Below are 22,500 nucleotides of genomic sequence, written 5' to 3'. Positions count from 1 at the left end.
TTAGCCTTCATTTAGACCCAACTTTTGAGATTTTCTCCCTCAAACTTGGCTAAATTTTAGTAGTTGAACAAAGGCCTCAGAGTAGGGTGTCTTCCAGCCTCTCTTGTAAGCTTAAAATTTTCCGAAAAGTTTCCATATTTCGTCAGTCTAAGTAATGAATGTACCTTAGAATTTGTATGAAAACGAAATTCTGTGAGCTGCATTATAGGGGACGTAGCACGGTTCACAAAATCGGTGAATTTTACCTTTCTAATCACGGTCGGCAACCTCAGTTCCGCCAAAATTCAACTTTGGCTCGTAGCAAAGCAAAAATAAGAAACTGGAAAATAATAAATTGCTTTTTTATATATATGTGCCAAATCCTTTTCACTGACAAAAAAAGAGGGAAAATTATTTTTGGTCCCGAAGTCGAGTGGACCGCTTTTAGAGAGACTGCCACTTAATCCTTAATTGGACAGTTTTAAAGAATGGCGAGTGGGTTAATTTTTCCATGTAGTTTAGGTGGCAACAAATAAGATATATAGGCTGTACTGAAAAGATATGTTACATGCTAACCCCGGTGAATGATACTTCCTCAATTTGGATCCTTGCATTGTAACGGGACAAGTGTCAAGTGAACCTAGTTTTGATGATGGCCTTGCTCCTACGAGTCTTCTATAGCTCTGTGGTGGGGCATCCCAACTACTAATCGGAAGGTCGTCGGCTCGATTCGCGTGCACTCGGATTTTTTTTCCGAAAGTCCCTGAGTCATTATTGACAATATATCTCTGAGTTCTATTGGTGTTGGCCACATTTAAGGGCGCGTTCGATTGACCGTATTCCGGAATAGGAATACATGGAATAGAAGTTAGAAATCCTTTGTTTTTACAGAGATTCACATTAAAATTACCAAACACTTGCTAAAATGCTATTTTAAGCATATATTATTAGCCTTGTTGCTTCAAAAGCGTCAGAAATACCGTTTTAAATTGCCACTCCGCTTATTCTTATTCCGGAATAGGGTCAATCGAACGCACCCTTAATCAAGGTAAATGATCACAGACGTCAGCAAGGCCGTAGCCAGAAAAAAAGTTATGACTGAGGCAATTTCCATCGTTAAATACTCTTCGTAAGTATTTTAGGTGTTTATGACGAGTACATTTTGAAGATAACACTGGAATTACGCTTTATTTTAACGAATCAAGAAAAAAATGACCGTGGCAAGTGCCTCGGTTTGCCTCATACTGGCTACTGCTTCCATGCACATGTATCGATATCGTCGCGTCGAAACTGATTTTTGTTGCAACTTGCTACTTGAATTTCAAGAATGATGGAAAGATTGTACTTATATATAGTAGCCCTAAGACGAAGCGGCCACTGATCACTATTAGGATCTCTGGCAGCCTCTTCAACTAATCCGTCAGAAACTATTTTGAGAGCCAAAACCGTGAAAGATTTTCGATATAAAAAAGAAAGCTTGTAATTTTTTTCGGTCGATCTTTCTATGAAAGGACAACATTTGTAATCGTGTCGTTTTAAAGTACTTTATTTCAAAACTTGAATCCTAACACAGCGTTTGCCAAGCTAAATGGACTAGACTAATCACTGCAAAAGCAATAAATGCTGCGGTAGTTTTCTCTCAAATACCCTTGATTGCATGCATCTATTTTTTCCACACTATTTAAACACTTTAAGCGAGGATCTGTCTCCGCCACTCAATTTGCACATGTTGCTGATGTAAGTAACGAATTCTATGGATAGGTATTATTTCAAGAACTTTCCTTTCAGTCATTGGCGTTTCCCGGTGTACCTTGAAGGACAGTAAGAAAAACTGTGGTTAGTTTTATTTCATTTTTAAGGAACATTCACTTTGAAAGAACATAAAAAATTAGGGCGCAGAAACAACAAAATTATTGTCACCCCAGAAGTCTCGATCTGCGATGCAATGTCTATTTATAGAACGGCTACTGCTAGATTTTTAAAGGCACTGCGTTCCGCGCACCATTTTGCATTTAGCACGTGGATCCCTTTTGCGGCTACTTTGGTTGCGCACCAATCAGGAGAATTGTGGCCATAAGGCCCAATCTGGTTGGCCATTTCTTGACGGGATCTGTATTCTAAATTTAGATAAGACCGTTAACTGATGGGCCAAGGCCAAATTAGAGAGATCGAGGGAGATAATGCCAAATTGCCATGACCATTTTACACTGAGTGGCTGAGTGTGCAGTTCGTGGTACTTCATTGCTTTTTGTGAGATTTTGAGAATGATGATGATAGTGGGAAGGGATTGTCATTGGTGGAAGCGCTGGGGGGTTGCAATCATATATGACGGTCAAAAAAGTTTGATTAAAGGTGCCCCGATGCTAGATTAACCAGCGGAATCCGATGTATTGTTGTCTTGTTGTCTTTTCTTGTAGGAAAGAGTCATTGGCATACATAATTCATGCAACGTACCAGTGTTAATCTTTGTCAAGAAGCAGTTGAGGTCAAGCTTCTCTGTAATTGTGTCTCTTTTCATTGTTGCTGCTTTCCATTCGTCGAAGGTCCCGGTTGTTTGTGTCGCTGATCTGGAAGTCGTCGCCATCATTTGCAAATTGCGCATTAATCTGCAGAAAGAAAACAAATTTCTTAGTATATTGTATTAAGAGCTTCATCATTTGAATAACCCATGCAATACTGAAAATCATGAAAAAAATTGCTAAACGTGGGATAAAAGGCTGCTAAAAATGGCACAGAGTAAGAAGAGAAGTGCAGCAGTCTACAATTTGTCAATAAACCTTTTTCCAAAATGGCCGCATTGAGATATTCTTTTATTTTTATTCAAATTAGATCTTGATGCCTCGTTCAAGGCAAGATATTCTTTTGAATTTTAAGCTTAAGAACGAGGCATCAAGGGCTAATTTGAAGAAAAACAAAGTATCTAAATGGTGGCCATTTTGGAAAAAAGGTGAATTTATCTATCATGTGGAAATAGGTTGGTGTCGAAAAATATGCTACTGGAACAAACTCCTCCCAGAAAGCAGATGAGGATTACCACGACGAGGATATTCCTCAAAGAGGCCCTCAAAATGCACCTACTGTAAACCGCCAAAGAGAAACAAGAAGTAAATGGACCAGGGAGCTAGAGTATATGGAAGTGATGGAAGCATACTTTAAAGCTCTAGCTAAGCCCAATGCATCAGTTACAACAGATGCTTCAATATCTGGCGAACTCAAAATCCAACCAAAAGGTCAAACATGGATGCTAATAAACTGGAAAACACCAGATGGGACATCATGAACCAGAAAAGACTGACAGACATGGAAATTCAAGCCATCAAAGACTAAGTGATTGACAAGACAGACTGTTCCGAGAACAATAGCCGTCATGAGGGCAATCCCTCTGCACAAGCTGTGGCAGATAATGCCCCCTTGGCCAGCGATGAGGCAGCTGTCCACAATTATAAAGAACAACTGAATAATTCCAATGTGCTGGAGACCCCTCAATACACCAATGATGGAAGAAGTTTAGAAGAAGTGGGAGATTGTATATGTGAAAGAGACAAATATAACTGAACGACCACCTATACCATATTTTAAGCATACCAGACAGGCAAAGGAAGTCTTAGAAACAACAAATAAGGCCATCAACCTAATAAAGGCCAAAAAGGGGAAAAAACTGTCTCTTACTGAAGTGAATGAACTATTTTACTCTTTCTGCCTCAGTAGTCTGTGACACCCTGGGCATCAAAGACCAAAAACACAAAAGAAACCAAAAGTGCCTTTGTGGAAAATACGAATCGAGAAAAACATCAAAAACGTACGTGGAGAGCTCTTAATTCTAACTGAAATTCTCCAAGGAAGAAGAGTTAAGGAGAAGAAAAGAAGAGCTCTCATGAGAAAATATATGATCAAATCCAACGACGACATTCTGCCTGTCACGGAAAAATTGAAACAACAGCTACTAGCTAAATCCCAGAGTATAAGGCGCTTTAAGAAAAGACGAAAGTTTAAATTTACTCCCAGAACAAAATGTTCAAAGAAAACACCAAACTATTCTATGGTGAGCTTGGGAAAAAGACCATCGAAATCTCCGAGCCACCTGAGAAAGAAGCTCTTGAGAATTTCTGGGCTAATATCTGGGAGAAAGAAAAGCGTCGCAATGAAAGAGCAGAGTGGTTAAAACAAATAGAGAAAGAAAACCAACAAATGCCCACTCAGGAATGGATGGAAATATCCATTGCTGAAATAACTTCTGCAATCAAAAAATCCAGCAACTGGAAAGCTCCTGGGATTGATGGAATAGCAAACTTCTGGATATCCCTACACGAAGATCTGACTAATGCCTGCAACATCTGCATCGAAAACCCAGAGGAATTCCCAAACTGGCTAACAACTGGCATCGCCTATCTCCTTCCATAAACCGAAGACACTGTAAACCCCAAAAATTACAGGCCCATCACTTGCCTTCCTACAATGTACAAGATCTTAACATCAATCTTGTCAGCTAGAGGTTATAGCCATCTTGTGAATTATAACTTGCTACCATCCGAACAAAAAGGTTGCAGAAAAGGGAGCTAAGGCTGTAAGGATCAACTACTCATAAACAAAGCTACATTGGAAGATATGAAGACGAGAAAGAAAAGCCTCAGTACAGCTTGGGTGAATTAGAAGAAAGCTTTTGACTCTGTTCCCCACAGCTGGATATTAAAATGCCTTGAAATCTACAGGATATCACCAAAAAATGAAAGGTTTCATCAAAGTAAGTATGACCAAATGGAAAACAACCTTCGCACTTAACCATAACAACGGAACAGTATCTTCTCGTGAAAGAAAAATAAACAGCGGCATCTTTCAAGGAGATTCCCTCTCACCTCTTCTTTTCTGCATAGCTTTAGCACCTTTATCCTCTCTCTTGAATGAGAGTAAATATGGATACAAAATCACCAACCTGTTTTACATGGACGATCTGAAAACCTATGCCAAGTCTGATGAAGATCAGAAAGGCCTCCTTAAAATTGTCAAAGGCTTCAGCGATGATACAATAATGGAATTTGGGCTTGACAAGTGCGCCAAAGCTACATTCAAACGAGGCAAACTGGCGAAAACCGAGAACACCGAACTCGATGTTACGTTGACACCACCATACAAGACCTTGAGCGGGAAGGCACCTACAAATACCTTGGTGTGAATCAAGGGGATGGGATCCAACATGCAAAGATGAAAGAGGAAATTCGGAAAGAGAACTACCGCTGAATTCGCCCAGTGCTCAAATCCGAACTTAATGCAGCCAATAGAATCGACGCAATCAACACTCTTGGTGTCCCAGTCGTTACTTATAGTTTCAACATCATAAACTGGAAAATGGAAGAACTTATGAAGCTAGACAGAAAAACAAGGAAATTCTTGACATTGACAAAAATGCACCACCCAAAAGCTGATGTGGACAGGCTATATATCCTTAGAAAGGCAGGTAGAAGGGTTCTTGTACAACTGGAGATTACCTACAAAACAATCACAATTGGCCTAAACACATATCTCAACAACAAAGATGATTACCTCCTCAAAATTGAAAGGGATCATTACCGTGGCAAGAAAAAAATGTCCATACACCATCAAGCCGCAAAATACGGGCGTGAACTCAGCTTACCAGAAGCTGACGTGGTAGAGAATGAGCCAGTCGCGAGTTATGCCTGAAGGATCAAGCTAAAAGCCAAATACCAAAGCCAAATACCAAGCTTTAGAAAAACTCAAGAGCAAATGGGAAGAAAACCCTTTGCATGGTCATTACCCAAAAAGAACAGAAGAGAAGGATGTAGACCAAGACAAAATCCACAATCGGCTGAGTACAACCCAATGTGCAGAATCTGTTGGCAATTTCAAGGAACAGTTGACCACCTTGTCTCTGGATGTTCTGAACTTGCCAAGACAGAGTACATCATACAAAGACATAATAAAGCTGCAGCATATATCTCGACTGGACAATTCAATATCCAGAAAGTCGCACTGAAATCGTCGCTAGTTTTAAACCTCTTAAATGGTTTCATGGTCAGCTTTTGTGGAGTTTCGCATTTAACGGCCTTACTACCCATCGAACTCTGTACGAGTTATGTTCCTAAATTTCGTATTTTACTAGCGCATGGGTTGCTTACACGTTCTAAAAATTGGCTGTTGTTTTCGACAGCTTCTTTCCAACGGCTCTGCGAATATCAGCTAGAATTTGTCCGTAAGTTTCTTTTGTTTTCGATGGTTTTAGAAAATTCTCAGAAGAAACATAACCAGTCGTACCCGGCTGAGAAGCTGCCGTTACAAATTTAATTTTAAAATTACACTGGTGAATTCTGCGTTGATCGCTTGGGTGTGTTTCGATTCCTAGGTGGCTCGGTTTGTTTTGACGGAAGTCAACTTGTCTTAATATAGTTATCTGTTATTGGCTAATTTGTTAATAAGACGTCAATCAGCGTGTGTCAAGTCAAAAGGTGGGCGTTTTTCAAAAACAGGGGGTCTTCTTGCAAGCATTCCCTCAGCCTCTTGCCCCAACGTTCGCGCAGCCAGTTTGCGGAAAATCGATTCGAAGCTCTTCTGTCCCACAGGAACACTTGCTACGCAGGTTAGAAATTTTACAAAGAGTACATGAGATCATTAGCTCTTTTGCCACCAATTTGTAATAGCATGACGCCTTTTTTAAGCAAACTTCTCTGTTAATGAAACAAAATTTAAATAATGACGTCAGTAAAGATTCCCCCTTATAAACCAGAAGTGGTAATACTCTTCCTTCATCCGTTTTGACTTTCATGAAAGGCCGCACTTTAGCTACATACACATGAACACCCTCTTAACGCAAGTTTCTTTCCGATAAGCCTCTTCGATTTTCTGGAGAATTTTAAATAAGCTACTGATATCATTGTAGGTTTTGTTTGCTTTTACTGTATACTTGACGCATTAATTATAACGTCTTTATTACTTTTAAAATAAGCCATAAAATTAAGAATAAAAAGTAACAACACTATCCGACGTTTCGGAGTCAGACATGACCCCATTATCAAGGTTAAACTGTACTGGACTAAATAAGCAGTCAGATTCCATTCGTGCTAAAGTTTTTGTTTGACCTTCACCTTTTGTATTCTAGCAAAAAATGTAAATATCTTAGTGTCAACTATCGTTTAATTTCCATTTATGCATGTCTTTGTTTTGACCTAACGCCCGTTACATTTAAATTGCGAACTTTCCAGTACAGTTTAACCTTGATAATGGGGTCATGTCTGACTCCGAAACGTCGGATAGTGTTGTTACTTTTTATTCTTAATACGTTTTCTAAATCGATCCTTCTTAAAGCTATAAAATCAAAGTAAAAATGGCGCAATGCAAAAATGACCGAGTCGTGGAAGCATTTAATACCACCCCACTTTTTGACAGCTGTCAACTAAGAACAATCCTAAAAAAAGTCCCCTTAATCTGAAAAAAATTGATACTTTTTTCAGGTTTTATAAACTCAAGTGAGATCGAAAAAATGCGTAAGTATTTTTAATTTTGCGTGTAAATCACAAATGAAAAAGGTGATTTTTACGGAGTTTTGCATTTTCTAGATTCAGGTTTTATTCAGTGAAAAGTAGAATTGCTGGAGCGATCACTGATTCAGAATGCACTTCAACGATCTGGAATCCATCGTATGTGGTATGTTCTACCGATTTTGGATTACAAGATGACTGGCTACAAACACCGCTAAAAGTGACATGCATAAGGCTGCTCCATCGGTCGTTTCGCGTGAATCGACTAACATGAGGCAGCATTCATTAGCAACGCGCGAAAAATCCGTTTGGGCCCTTAAAAAGGTGGAAACGTATTCCTCATCAAATGCAGTGGCACTAAACCGCCGGGAAGAAGTGCTCTTAGACCGCCTTCTGTAATAAAACTAGAAAGAATAATGAAGTCACAGGAAAGACTGGTTGGCGAGGAATGGTAAAAATCGCCCGCGTAACGGCTAATTCGCTCCCAGGTCCCTCAACCTTCAGGAAATTATATTTTCCAATTTCACCATAATTTGCGTAAAATGTTCGTTCAAGAGAGCAATCTAATGGTCCCTAAGGACAATACGAGTAGCACTTCTTCTCTAAACACTCCCAACGTATACAACACTAACGCTTTCATAATTTTTCAAACTTTAAGTAGCTACGGCGGTCGACAGTCCGCCACAATTCAACGCAGGGTGGTGTGCATGTCGTAGCTAGTCAACCGTCCAAACTACGTTTCAAATTGGGTGTAAACTCTTATATGAAAGGTACTTCGAAATATTCTTGCGTACTTCGTGTTTGGGCACGTTCGTGCTTGTAAGTTGATAAAACATGTTAAATAGTTCTTTTAACGAATCATTCAGAACGTCAATGTTGACTTTTGATTAATGATCGGTTAACTGTTTACCCGCGTTCGTTATTTTAAACTATGAGAGCATAAGCAGCAAAAATAAACGGTTAAAATTTGAATCAATACTCTCCCATATGAAATAAGTTTATATCATTTATGAACACCTACAATGTAATATTATTTTTGATTTTCGTTGTTACTAAAGAGAAATAACTTAAAATCAGTTGACTCAGTTTGACAAGCGCTACACGATTTTACACATACTTAGGAGTTCTCTGTCGTTAATGACATTTTCTGTGAAAGCGAATTGCTATTTTTATTATGAACCAGGACGAAAAAAGTCTTTTATCTTTTTTGTTGCAAAAAATAAATAAAAATGCAATTTTGACGAAACATTGTGTCGTTCTGACAAGCCTAACTATTCCAACTGTATGAATCATTTATGGTGTGTATTTTCTTGTATTCCGGCCACTCTTCACTTCACTTACCGGCTGAAATCTTTTCCGCCCCCTTTTTCTTCTTCTCCCACATTTTCCAAAACTGCAAATACCCCAACTGCCTCGTGGAACCATGCTGACCTCGACTGCGTCGTCAACATTATTCGCATTGGACTCAACTTTGCTGCTCTTCTCGTTGGCTAGCACCATCTCACATAGCAGTAAAACTAGCAAAACTAATAAAACATACAACCTTTCGACGCGTGAGGTTTTTGTCATTTTGGAACCAAATAATTTTAAAGATGAAGCAACCGCGGTCCTCGAAGTGTCTGCCCCGTCGTAGCACGCAAGTAAATTGGCGGTTCCAATTATTGTTTTAGCTTTTATTGACTCGAAGTGACGCATAAATTATATTAGATTTCCTTAATTTTCTTTCTTCTGACCTAATTAAAGGAAGTCGATCAACGTTTGCCTTTCAGCGGTGTATAATAGTAGACGGTTGTCGTGGGCGTTCTAGAACAAATGACATTTAATTAGTCAAATGCGTCTCAATGAAAGCAGAATTGCTGTTTTTATCGCGGTCTTTATGACATAGAGAGACCCGGTTCATTTCCACAGTGAAATTATGAGAAGTATTTAAGTCAGCTGTACTTTTGCAAATGAATTGAACTAAAACCCTAAGGACCAGCTATATATTTCTGTCGAATTTTGCATCAATCACTTGATGCCAAAAAGATATTGACACATAAGACTCTTAAAAGCTCAGTAAACAGCGGTTTTGTGCATAATTATAGTCTTCATGCGTAGGCGCACAACAAGCTTTTTATCAAGTTATACAGTTAAATAGGTGTAGGTATATATATATATTTTTTTTTTCTTTGACATGAGCATCAAAATACGGATTTATTAAGGCTCACAGGCCCAAGTTTTGAAGAAAACTGCTCCGTCTGGGGTGGACATTCTGTACAAAACTGAGCTATGTAGTGCCAGTCGCTTATCGGTAACGCTGCGCATTCGAAGCCAAAGTATAATTATTTATGGTGGCTATTGATTATTTAAACTGACCACAGCAAAGCTGCAATTGCCGATATTTCATGATATATCCGACTTTTTACCTCCATTGAGCTTGACAGCTTTCTATGACTGATGATTACCATGCGGACATGAAGCCTTAATTAATGCTCAGTTGGTCGGTGTATATTTGCTGTATACTCGACATTTTATGGCCACTGCCTTGTCAAATTTGTTTCTTAAGCGCTGCGAAAAGTGCACAATATTTCATTGCTGAGGACGTTATTTTTCCGAAATTAGTGAGATCGATGTGTTTCTCCATTTTTTTTCTCGGTTACAAGTTCTCTGATCTGTAAAGGGTGTTTCATCTAGTATATTCTGAGTAATCCCACATTTTATTCAATTTTATGATGCCAGGAGCCCATGGGTTCCTGATGATGCTAAGAAGGCAATTTAATCAATCCCGGGCGACAAGAATCAATTGACGGAGCACTTGTCAGAACAAGTTTACCATTGTCTCATACAGAGACCTGAAAAGTGAGGCTGCTCCCACTGGACTCGAACCCATGACCTGGGGCCCGTTTCCCGAAAGTCCCGAAAACGTTTCGGGCCCGAAAAGCCAATTGTGAAAATGCCAACCGCTTGTTTTGAATATCCAATCTTTTAACATGTTTTCAAGCTAACTAAAAGAAACACGTCTGTGAAGTTTGACGACTTAAATCCTCTCCGTTCTTGAGATACAAAAGGAATTGTGACACCGGAAAATGAATGGCCCGTAAAGTTTCGGGACGTTCGAGAACGGGCCCCAGATGTTTATATAACTGCGCTTGTAAATGCGAGGATGACTTCAATCTTTCGTTTATAACGCGTACTTCAAATACACATTTCTTTCCTTTATTATAGTCCTATGATGGGAACACATGAGCCGAACAAATTGACCTGCTCCCAACAGTGTGGCATCAGAGCACAGTTGGAAGAACATTGCACCAGAATCGAAGAGGCAATGGGCTGGAATCCCGTTGAACCTGCCTGAATAGACCTTATTCGTATTCTCAGGATTGGACAGGAACGTGCATACAGTGGAGGCTCAAGCGGGGGAAATAATTTGCATCTGAAAATATTTCCCGCATCTGCCTCTATTCCATGCTCGTTTCAGTGCAACCGTGAGAGTACGAATATGGCCTATTTTCAGTTGTCCAAATGAGACAATAATTATTGCTTAATTTAATTGTTGTGATACTGTGCGAGGATCACTCCAATCTTGCGTCTATAACTTGCACTTCAAATACACGTTTCTTTCCTTCAAGAATAAATTGCTTTAGAACTGGTACCGCTTCGAATTGCTGCCTTTAAGCAGATGCTTGGCAACTTTTTGGTTTTCGGCCCTTCAAAAGTAACTATCAAATAGGCCTTTTGCAACAAACGATCACATGTGATCGTTAGTTGCAAAAGGCCCATTCACTTAATTAAACGACATTGTCACGAAAATGTAAACTAGAAGCAGACGCAAATTTAAATGTAGCAGACGGTGATTGATTTTAATCGCCGCGATATGTTTTGAAACTGCAATACCTATATCTAGAATTTTCATAGAAACATGATTTGTCCGTATTTAATAATACGTGTGATTCGCTACATAATGATGGATGTGCCTAATCCTTCCCAGTTCACCGCGAAAAAAAAAAAAAGCGGGCGATGGGTGGAAAGGTGATTTCTTTATGCTCTTTGCTTTCCTGGGTACTTCATGACCCCAAACCGATCCCGTGTTAAAGCGGCAGTCTCAAGCTATTTCAGTCAAACTTCAAAACACTAAAAGACGTCCTGGCATCAATGAAAACCAAAAAATAATGCTGTAGTTTTGTTGTAAATGACTATTGAAGTGCAATGAAGCTATTCGTTGTTGTTTACAGCAAAAGATGGAAAGGATGGAAATGTAAAGACAACGTGTTCAGAAAGAAAAAAATAATACCTTGTCAGTTGGCTGTCAAAAATGTTGTACTTGTGAGCTGAAGTACTAATTTACTTACCCATTTTTGACCTAAAAACAGCAAATTAAGCATGACAGTGGCAGTTTAACTCGGATTAGAGTTTTAATTAAGGTTGACAACGTAAGCATACTTCAGTGAACAGTTCATTCTCTATCTGCGATTCAAAGTCATTCGTACCAATTTAGAAACAGAATCCTTTGCCCTTTGTGCAAATGGAAGACTACGGACTAATCTCGAAATGATTAACTTATATTTTTGTGACCTTCCAGTAGCTGAGTTATTACTTATCTCCATTGGTAATTTAGGTGCGGCCCAATCCTCTAGATTTTCAGAATGTTTATAATAAACTCGGCTAAATCGTGCATCGACTAACTGCACTTGTTTTCTTTTGCGACACCAATGCTGCCGAGTTTGCTACTCTATGCTGGTCTTCGTTCCTTGTGTTTCACTAGGCCGTATGCGCTCTTACCAACGTCGTCGTCTCCCATACTTAAAGCAAAGCAAAGTTGATTGTAGTGGCTGATATCTAAGCAATTTTAGGCATAGTCTCGGTGGCAATGCACAAAACGCCGATGATTGCATCAAGTGAGAGAAAAACCGATCAAAATTTCTGCAATACCTTTTGAAAGAGCCTTTTTCTGTTTCCTCGTCTTCCCTTAGGACATCTTGCACTAAAGCACGGCCTTCGCCATTTATTTTCCTGTCTGAACAGTTTTTCTCTAACACCTAAGCTCGATTCTTCTTCACACCACACTCGGTTCGAGAAAGTCAACACGAGTAAAATTAATGTAAAGAAAAACCAAACAGCAACTTTTCCACCCAAAGTCGTCATTATCGCGGCTCTTAATGCCAAAAGAATGAGCTTTTTACTGGCGACAACTGGTTTGAGAAGTAACCGTAGTGTTTTGTTGTGGAGAGTTTGGGGCCTTCTTTATAGTAAAATGAACCATTGCACTTTATTATTTTCAGGGTACTAACCAATGCGGATTTTAATTTAGCCTTTTTGAAATTGAAAGAAGTCAATGATCAGAGTTTAAACGTTTCCGATCGAATAATAATAACTCCGGGACAAATAGTTGTTTAGCACCTGGTGGAGGGGTTAGCACAAACTGAAAGCTTTAGCCGCGTGGGCCAAGTTCATACAATCAAATACATTGTTTTTTCAAGTCTTTCTCTACTTTTACTTTTCTTTTAGGTTGCATCTCGGGTGGATTTCCACTAAATTCTTTTCGAGATTCTTTGGTCTCGATAGCATAAACAATGGCAATATTTCAAAGAGAGCGAATTCAGGAAATTTAATTGCTACATATTGCATATTTACCGCCATCTAACTGTAAAACCGTCAACTGTTCAACTCGACAATTCTTTCTATTCACCAAGGTGGTCGCCTTCTAACAAATTAATTTACCGATATTACCGGAAGGACATTTTCAATAGTCCGTGTGGGAACTCAACAGAAACTCATCCAATATTTCTTAACAATAACTTAAGAATTAACTATTAAGAACTATTTTAGGGTCTGGGTCAACAGTTCTTTAAAAAGTTGAGACTTTTTTCAAGGAAAGAATCTGTGCAAGAAAATGATAGAAACTTTCTGATTGCAAAATGCTGCGGCGACTCAACGACCAAAAAGTTCAATATAGCCTTAAATTATGTCCAATGTGACGTCACTATTAATCAGTTATGCACATTATTTGGCTTGAAAGAATGAATCCTATTCATCGGGATTTGAAGTGACAATCTTCAATATTATTTGTTCCAAATAAGGAAAAGTCACCCCTTGGTCCTAAGGGTATAACAGACCCCAGGATTGGATCTGTGGTCTTAAAATAGAAAGAAACATGATTCCCGTTTTAGACGTTTGATAACGACTTAATTATTTCCTTTGAGCGTCGGATTTTTAACAAAAGAATAATAACGTTAAGCTACGTTAAGGTAAATTTGAATATTAAGGTTAATCCAATGTTTAATAATTCATGCATTCGAAATAAGAGCTCATTGAGCCTTCATCTTATTTTCCGCTTTATTTTCAAGGGAAATTACAGTTGAAACCGTAGGATTTCTCGTTTTTCCAATCATTTGAGAACAAGAGTAGAGAAGATTCGCTGTGCATTCAAATGCAGTCATGAACTTGAAGTTTTAAGTTCACAGCAACAATCAAGTCAATTAGAAAGATCAAAGAAGGAACGGAAAAGGTTATAATAACTGAAGCTTAAAGAGAACAAAAATTAGAAATGTAGGTTTTGGTTAAAGATTATTTCGGCATGCCGCACGTCCTTTTAGCGGTTGGCATGACATGTGTGGAACGATCTCACCGCTGCTCATTTTATTCATACAACGTGAGCAAAGACAGTTCGAAGCCGCATTCAATGACAAATCCTTTCCGATCCTGCTATCGAAACCCCCAAGAAGCTAATCACCATGACATATGTTTCATTAACTTCGAAAGACGGTTTAAGCAAAAGAAGTGAATAATTAATAGTTTTAGTTTTTTTGTGTTTTGTCCTTTCAATGATTTTTCCACTTGAAAACCAAAAAGTCACTGGTATACGTTGTATAACGAGATTTTGCTTGCTTCTTATACACAACCAGTCCAACTCCAGGTTTCAGATCAGCTCGCACCGTATTTAATAACTAATCATTAAGTTTCTTTCAACGCCGAATTTTAACATGAACTTACACAGTCGCAATTACCATGTCAACGATCAAGAAGAAATTGTAAAATTTTACTAATACTACCCAACCCACGCTCCACGTAAAAATGCTAAAATTATTATAATGATATAAATAAAGACTTGAGTTACGACTAATTAATTGAAATTCTATTTTATATCACCCGGTGGCCTCACGTTCTACTCTTCATCAGCAGTAAGAAGAGAAAGGAATTTATGTTTTCAGTACTGGTTGGTGATCAACTGCCCGAAAGGAAAACTATTTTCCAACTGGTTGATCATTTCACTTGAATTATATAGAAGATGTCACACTTAACACGCTTTACAGAAAATGGCAATCTTTTGTATTCCGTTAATAAACCCACTCAGAATACCCGGTTGCGATTGCCTCTTTGTAAAGCGGCATCGTTTGAAGAACGAGGCATCCCTGTTCTTATGCAAATCAGTGACCAGGTGTTCTAAAGCTCAGGCAAACCCACCTTAAGGAGGTTTTAAAGCGTTCGGTACACAACTTTTCTAAATTAAAGGATTGCTTCACTCATCGAATGCATTTATCGATGGCAAAATGATCATATACAGAACGATGCGAACTTCAGTGTAATCTCCGGTTTTCACAGTGACGTCATCAAATTTAAAAATCTAAATCGCATGGTGTTTTGAATTTTTATCAATAGGAGATTGAAGAAGACCTAGAAATAAATCTTTTTTCAAGTTTCGAGTTCCATGACAAATACAGCATTGTGAATTTCCGAACTGTCACCTTGTGTGACACCATGATACAAAGTTATTTGGTTGAAAAAATGTCTATGCCTATGAATCTCAGCTGTCTGAGCGTTTTAAGGACAGTGCTAAGTGAATTCAAGATGTTCCTGTTGACTTCTCGCCGCCATATTGGTGGACAACAGTGGTGCACAAACATGGCGGCTCCATCCAAAACTCTATAAAGTTGCGTGAAACCCTTCGGCAAATAACTCAGAAACGATTTACCGCACAGACATGAGAATTAATGGGGTAATTTATGAATTTGTCTCCAACAACATGGCGTATTTCGTTGAAAGGTTTCGAGTTCATTTTTTAGTTGCGTGACAATGAAAATGATCTATTCTTGGGTTGCACGTCACGCAAGTGAAAACATAAGTCGCTTACCATTTAAGAAATTGAGTCAAGAAATGGAAATGTTATAGAAGAGGAATAAATAAACAACGGGTCCAAGTCTCAGGGCTGTGCGATATTCCGTACTTGAGTTATTCAGCAAAATATATTACTCAAATTTGCAGAGTTTAGTATGGAGGCGCCATGTTGGTGTACTTCAGCAGAACACCAACATGGCGGCCGGAAACCTGTAGAAACATCTGGAATATAGTTTGGCTGTCTTTAACGCTTTCTGCTGTATGATGAGCTAGCAAACATCCGCATAGGCACGTCTCCTAGTATACTGGCTGTTTAGGCCACAAAACACGAGGGGAATCGATGTTTTTATACAACTGGCCTGTTTTTCGAAAGCCGTCAACATGTCACACACTATGAAAAACCGTCTGAAATTCAAACTGCTCTATTTTCGAAGCGAAGGCCGGTACCGAGCTGAAATCATGCAAACAGATCTCTTGTAACTGATCTGAATAACCGAGCTGAATACATGCGTAAAAATCTCTTGTAACTGATCGAGATAAAAAACTCAAAAGGCTCTTTAGTTTTGTATTTTATTTTTTGTGACGTCACGGTGGAAACCAAGAAAACAACGAGCATTCTCGCAACTTACGGTTAACTGAAGTTAGATAACTTAATCCTTTGTTTCAAAAATATTGCGAGAGCCTTTAAGCATTTGACAACTGGTTCAGCAAAGATCTTGCCAGCGCATATATTGCACTAATCCTTGGCACAGTTATTCAATAACTGATCAAAAACTTTCAGCCATTCTTCCAATGGCTATGCTGAGTTCGAGGCAAGATGAGATTTGCGAGAAACGTTGTTATAACGAACAAGTATCCTTAGAAACCAAGAGATCATGATCTCTTGGAGATCTTTAGAAGGTTCGACTGCTACCGATAATGCTCGTTTGCACCAACCTCGTTCACACGTAATTTTTGGTTACATTTTAAGGGTGGTTTTTGAGTGATTTTTTGTATCTGTTATAAACTGTTTACATTTTATTCTCATAAAATTGGGGAATTACAAATAAATGGAGGAAGCAAAAAAGAGATTGAGCAAAGGGGCAAAAGATAGTTAAAATTTTTAATAACGTGGATACTAAGAGAAAAATAAAAATAAACATAACACTCTATATGTACGACAAAGAAAAATATATGACAAGTTAAACAGTTAAATATTCAGACAAAATAAATTATATAGAGAGTATGGGCAGATGGAACAGCTATGTCAATCCAGCATTTTGTATTGAGAAAACTAATGTTTGAAGAGAAAATTCTTGAACGATTTTTTGTGTGGTTTTGAGCGAATGGAAAGGAGACGATCGTTCCAGAAATAGCGTCCAATGATAGTAGGGCAAAAGTTCCTAATATTTGTTCTATGAAAAGGAATAACGAGCTGCTCCGACGAGACGTTACGAGTACTGTAGCTATGTTATTTTTTGTATCTGGTGTGGTATAATTCGTTTTCATTTTATGATCGCGTAAGTTAGCTCAGTATGAGTGTTAATGCCTTGTACACCAAGAGAAAATGAGGGGACAGAGAGGGAGGCCCAGGGCGTTGGCCGGGATATGTCATGTCCACAAAAGTTATTTTTAGACGAGCGGAAGTCTTTGTTCTAGCGGAAGTCTGTCTTCCGAGACGTCCGCGTGCAGTCATGCCTCACTCTCAGGTTCTTAGTGAAAAGAGAAATTGGCGGCGCACGTGGAAAGCTGATGAATATTTTCTTTCAAACATCAGCCCGAGGTTGGCCTGCATGCGGACGTCTCGAAAGACAGACTTCCGCTAGAACAAAGACTTCCCCTCGTCTAAAAATAACTTTCGTGGCCATGACATATCCCAAGGGCTGGACCGGGAGCCTCCCTCTCTGTCCCCAAATTTTCTCTTGTTGTACACCTAATAACACGTTAAGAAGTGGATTGACTGACACAGGGCAGGGCATTGATTTTTCACATTGAATTCTCGTTTTAGTGAAGTCAGATGACATTAAATGTCTATTTCTACGGCACGGGAGAAGTCCTGGGACCGAAATTGAATTTAGAATATGTATTTGACATATACTGTATATAAAAATATCTGCGGTACGCAGTTTAGCAGATATTTGTTTTCTGCACGTTTCGTTAAGAATCTGTTTGTGCATTCCTGCACAATTCATGTCCCCGATGAATTGATAGTACTCGTATTTGCATACGAGCTATTTGATATAAATAGGGTGTGCATTGTAGTGGTTCTTCCTTCGGGTCGAACGCCAGGAACGACAACTTCACTTAATCCCTCGGAATGACCACTCAAGAAGTCGTGAACGAAGCCGTGAAGGCGACGTCTTCTGTCCTGGAAGACAAATTCAATGCTTTTGGTCGCCAGTTTTCGGAGCTAAATACATCCGCAATCGACACGGCAGTAAAGAAGGCGAAGCGAAAAACATTTACCTGCAAGAAGAAAGGGAATCAACAACAGTACGATCACTGTCAACAAGTTTTGGAGAAGTTTGATGAATCACTGGATCACTTTAGAGCAGGGTCCACAGAAAAGCTGAAGCGGTCGCTGGAAGAGGGAGCGGAGCTCGTCGAGAAGCGCATCAAAGCTATAAAATTGGCCGACAAAAGCGACTATGGCTGGGCTACCGTTAGCGAATATCTAAGCGACGCGCTTGCCTCAGACTCGGACGACGAGAAAAGGATGTATCGAGCTGAAAAGAGAGCCGAGAGAAAGGTTAAGGACAACGCCAAAAGAGAGCAAAGTCCCGCTTTTCTTTTCGCATTCGCGGCTCATCGTCCCCACAATTCGGCGGGCGTGAAACAGGCGAGAAAACCCCAGTGGCAAAGAATCGTTTGGGACCTTGCTTCAAGATAAGTATTACATTTGTTTTTTCCTTACCCGTTATTTGGTTAGGGCATTAATTTTGTGCTTTTTCGGACCCTCCTCTTTTTCTAGGACGTTCTTTGTGACTTTCGCACGGTATGTTGTCGTTTACCGACCCATAACCAATAACTCAAGATCTTGCCTTGTCATGTTATTCCTCTTGGTTATGGGTTCAATAATCCTGTAGATAAGGGCAGAATATAAAAATATCTGCGGTACGCAGTTTAGCAGATATTTGTTTTCTGCACGTTTCGTTAAGAATCTGTTTGTGCATTCCTGCACAATTCATGTCCCCGATGAATTGATAGTACTCGTATTTGCATACGAGCTATTTGATATAAATAGGGTGTGCATTGTAGTGGTTCTTCCTTCGGGTCGAACGCTGGGAACGACAACTTCACTTAATTTTTTATCTTTGTTCATCTTTTATTTTCTGCTGCTGATTTGCTTTCTTGTCATTTATAGTTTAAAAGTGTTCAATTTTCACCAGCGTTCAATTTTCACATTAGCGCTCTGATGAAGGGCTAACGCTCGAAAAGTCAGCTTTTCAATCTTTGTATAGTTAGTCATAGCCTGAAAGGTTTATTTTACGATCTCTAGGGCTGCAACGGATAGTGGCAATATCTTGACGGCTTCTTATCGATTTTGTTTTTAGTGTGGAGAATATGGCCACCTCAGCGTGAGCTGCAAGTCTAGGGATAGCGCCCAGGCCTCCTCTAGCTCAACGGCTAAATGACTAGATGACGGCGATCATAAAGTTGAGTATGCTTTAGAGTTTTTCGACATGTACACAATCGCCTGCTTAAGGAAAGTGGGTGAGGGTAGCGGTGGCAGTGTTAAAGGTCGTTTGAAGTCTCATTACGAGTTTTGGGAGTCTGTGTTAGATGCCTCGCAATTTGCGACCAGCATGATCAGGGAGGGTTATAGGCTACCTTTTAGTGAGTATCCAACTCCTTGCTTTCTCAAGAATAATAGATCTGCTTTTAAGCACCGAGTTTGTTGTCAAAGCTATTGAAAAGCTTCTTTGCAATAATTGTATTATTGAGCACGAATTTCCTCCATATTGTGTCAATCCTCTAACCGTCTCGTTATCGACCTACGCCATGTAAACGCATTTGTTTCTAAAGTAAAATTTAAGTACGAAGTTCTTAGATCTCTATCCCAAGTTCTGGAAGAGAATCATTGGTTTTTTACCTGGGATCTTAAGTCAGGTTATCATCATGTCGACATCTTTGCAGATCACCAAAAGTATTTAGGATTTTCGTGGATAATTAACGGTAAACCCAGATATTTCTGCTTTTCAGTTCTACCATTCGGTCTAAGCTCGGCTTGTCATTGTTTTACTAAGCTTATGAGACCCTTAGTTAAGCGCTGGCGCTCTATAGGCCACCTGTCCTTTGCTTACTTAGACGACGGTTTTACTAGTCAGCCGGACTTCATCTCCGCCATGGCTGCAAGTACCATCCAAAGAAAGGAGCTCGGGTTGTCTGGCCTCGTGACTAACGAAGAAAAATCTAATTGGGAGCCTAGGCAAGTCGGAGAGTGGCTCGGCCTTGTAATCGATACCATCGCTATGCAATATAGAGTACCAGATAAGAAGTTAGCCAAGCTGAAATCCCTTCTCGATGGCGCTGTCAGTGACAAATACATAACCATCCGGCAACTGGCAAGGATTGCAGGTTCAGTCATCTCCATCAGTTTAGCCGTGGGACCCATTGCTCGACTATGCACGAGACAGATGTACTATGCCATCGAATCAAGGATCGGAGGCTGGGACCAACGTCTAACGCTGTCACCGGCACTCTTAGAGGAGCTGAGGTTTTGGTTGTTCAATATTGACAGCTTCAACGGTTTCGCTATCAGACCTCCGTGCTCAACCTCGCCCACAGTCATTTATCAAGACCGACAGCCAATGCGCAGCCCGCGTCATTACAGTTGGAAGTACAAAGCCCCATCTACAAAGCTTAGCTATGGACGTTTTCCAGCTATGTTTCAGACAGGGTATTACTCTCGAGGCTCAGTGGATTCCCCGTTCGCTCAACGATAGAGCAGACGTGCTAAGCCGCTTTATCGATCCTGATGATTGGTCTGTTCATCCATCTGTCTTCCACATGCTAGATGCTCGGTTTGGTCCACACACAGTGGATCGCTTCTCTTCCCACTACAATTTCCAGCAGCTACCTCTCTTCAACACCAAATACGCATCACCTGGTAGCTGTGGCGTTGACGCGCTTACCCTAGATTGGTCCGGTCACAATAACTGGTTATGCCCTCCAGCAAACTTAATAGTGAAGTGCGTCCGCCATCTCGAATCCTGTCGTGGCACTGGGACACTGATCATTCCTGAATGGCCATCAGCTTTTTTCTGGCCGTTTCTGCACGCCGACTCCAGTTCCTTCAAGCCCTTCGTTAAAGAGGTTGTGCCGCTACCAAGGATAAAAGATCTCTTGTTGGAAGGCCCAGGGCAAGCGATCCTGTACAAGAGGAGGCAGTCTGTTTTTGTTGGCTGCCCAGCGTTTAGAATTTTAGCATTACGGCTCGAGTTTATCTGAATCGTTTGTTGTTGCTATGGCACGTTTGCGCGTTTTGTCGTTACTAATTACTTATGCAAAAGCCATTTAGGCTATGTAAGCCATTTAGGCTATGTAAGCCAATTAGGCTATGTAAGCCAATTAGGCTACGTAAGCCATTTAGGCAATGTAAGTCATTTATGCTGTAAGCCTTTTAGGCAACGTTAGCCGTTTAGGCGATGTTAATAACTTGGTTTCCTCTTTCGCGGCTCTCTCGCAAATTACGCGCGTGTGTCCGTAATTTTAGCCACCTTCGGCCTCCTTATGTATGTGCATTGTAATAAACCGCGCAGTTGAGGGCGGTGCGGATCCATTTACTCACGTGAGGTGTGTTCTTGTTTCAGTACTTTACAGATATATTCAGTAAAGGGATCTGGTCCGACGCCAGGGAGTTGGAGGATCCTGAAATGGTTGTTCTAGTCAAAGAGCTGAAAAATCTTCAGAAGTCCTCAAAGGCAAGTTCAACGCTTTCCAAGTATGCTTCAAGCTGGAAAGCGTGATGCGCGTGGTCATCATCCACTCTGCACATCCCTGAGATACCTGCCAAGCCCCTACATGTTGCTCTGTTTCTGACGGAGATGTTTCTTTCATGCGTTGGAAAGGGCACCGGATCTTCGGCTCTTGAGTCAGCCGTCTATGCTATTAGATGGGCGCATCGCGCAGCCGGCTTGAATTCACCGACGGACCACCCAGTCGTGCAATCCACTCTGGAGGGCGCGAAAAGAAAGCTTGGACGGCCGGTGAATCCCAAGGAGCCAATCTCCTTGGAACTTGTAGAGACACTTTGCGTGAATTACGCGTCCAGCTCATCTCTTAGACATCTTCGATTTCTGGTCATCCTACTCCTCGGCTACGCAGGGTTTTTACGTGTCGACGAGCTGCATTCGTTAAAAGTTGAGGATATATCTATTGTCGACGACCATATGGCAATTTCCGTCAGGAAGCGAAAAAACGACCAGTATAGAGAAGGCCACACAGTTTACATCGCCAAGTCGGGGAAGGTCACTTGTTCTGTCACAACGACTGGAAAGCTCCTTGTTCATTTATCTGGTTCCAGCTCGGAGACGCCTTTAATTAGGAGAATCGTCAAATCAAAAAAGATGGAGCGCTTTCATTCCACGAAAGGAATTTCTACTGCTACTATTCGTGAGGAGTTCAAGACCCACGTATCGCCATTTGCCGTTAACATACAACAGTTAAGCATGCACAGCCTGAAATCTGGTGTAGCATCGAACTTGGGTTGCCGTTCATTAGACTCTGACCTGATTGACAGGCACGCCGGTTGGCGCTGCTCATATTCGAAAAGGCGCTACATCAAATATTCAAAAGATGATCTTCTCAAAGTGTCCAAGTCGTTGAACTTATAAAGAGCATTATGAACAGTCCTGTCAGGGGACGAGGAGTAGTCTCGGCCTGACCCAGATTTCCTACATTTCCTCTAAGAGGTTTTACAGTTAGGTTTTTCCTGGCCTCCCTGACTCTCCTCCAAAAATTG

General features: G+C 40.3%; 2 long non-coding RNA genes across 2 annotated transcripts in view; one reads left to right on the top strand and one right to left on the bottom strand.

Moving 5' to 3' along the window:
• LOC137997628 (uncharacterized) overlaps positions 1–22,500 on the top strand; it is a 23,171-nt gene that overhangs the window by 533 nt on the left and 138 nt on the right. Inside the window, exons 2-4 of the long non-coding RNA XR_011122536.1 lie at positions 10,671–10,767; positions 19,091–19,192; positions 21,350–22,500. The exon at positions 21,350–22,500 is cut by the window's right edge and continues 138 nt beyond it. This is a non-coding gene — a long non-coding RNA (uncharacterized lncRNA). The remainder of the gene's footprint in view (positions 1–10,670; positions 10,768–19,090; positions 19,193–21,349) is intronic.
• On the bottom strand, positions 1,510–9,149 carry LOC137997627 (uncharacterized). Its single transcript, XR_011122535.1, has 3 exons — positions 8,808–9,149; positions 2,434–2,585; positions 1,510–1,789 (listed from the first exon to the last, which is right to left on the bottom strand). It is a non-coding gene; the product is annotated as an uncharacterized lncRNA (long non-coding RNA).

This window comes from Montipora foliosa, chromosome 3 (assembly GCF_036669935.1).
Source record: "Montipora foliosa isolate CH-2021 chromosome 3, ASM3666993v2, whole genome shotgun sequence".
Classification (NCBI taxonomy): domain Eukaryota; kingdom Metazoa; phylum Cnidaria; class Anthozoa; order Scleractinia; family Acroporidae; genus Montipora; species Montipora foliosa.
This window is presented reverse-complemented; position numbering and strand designations above follow the sequence as displayed.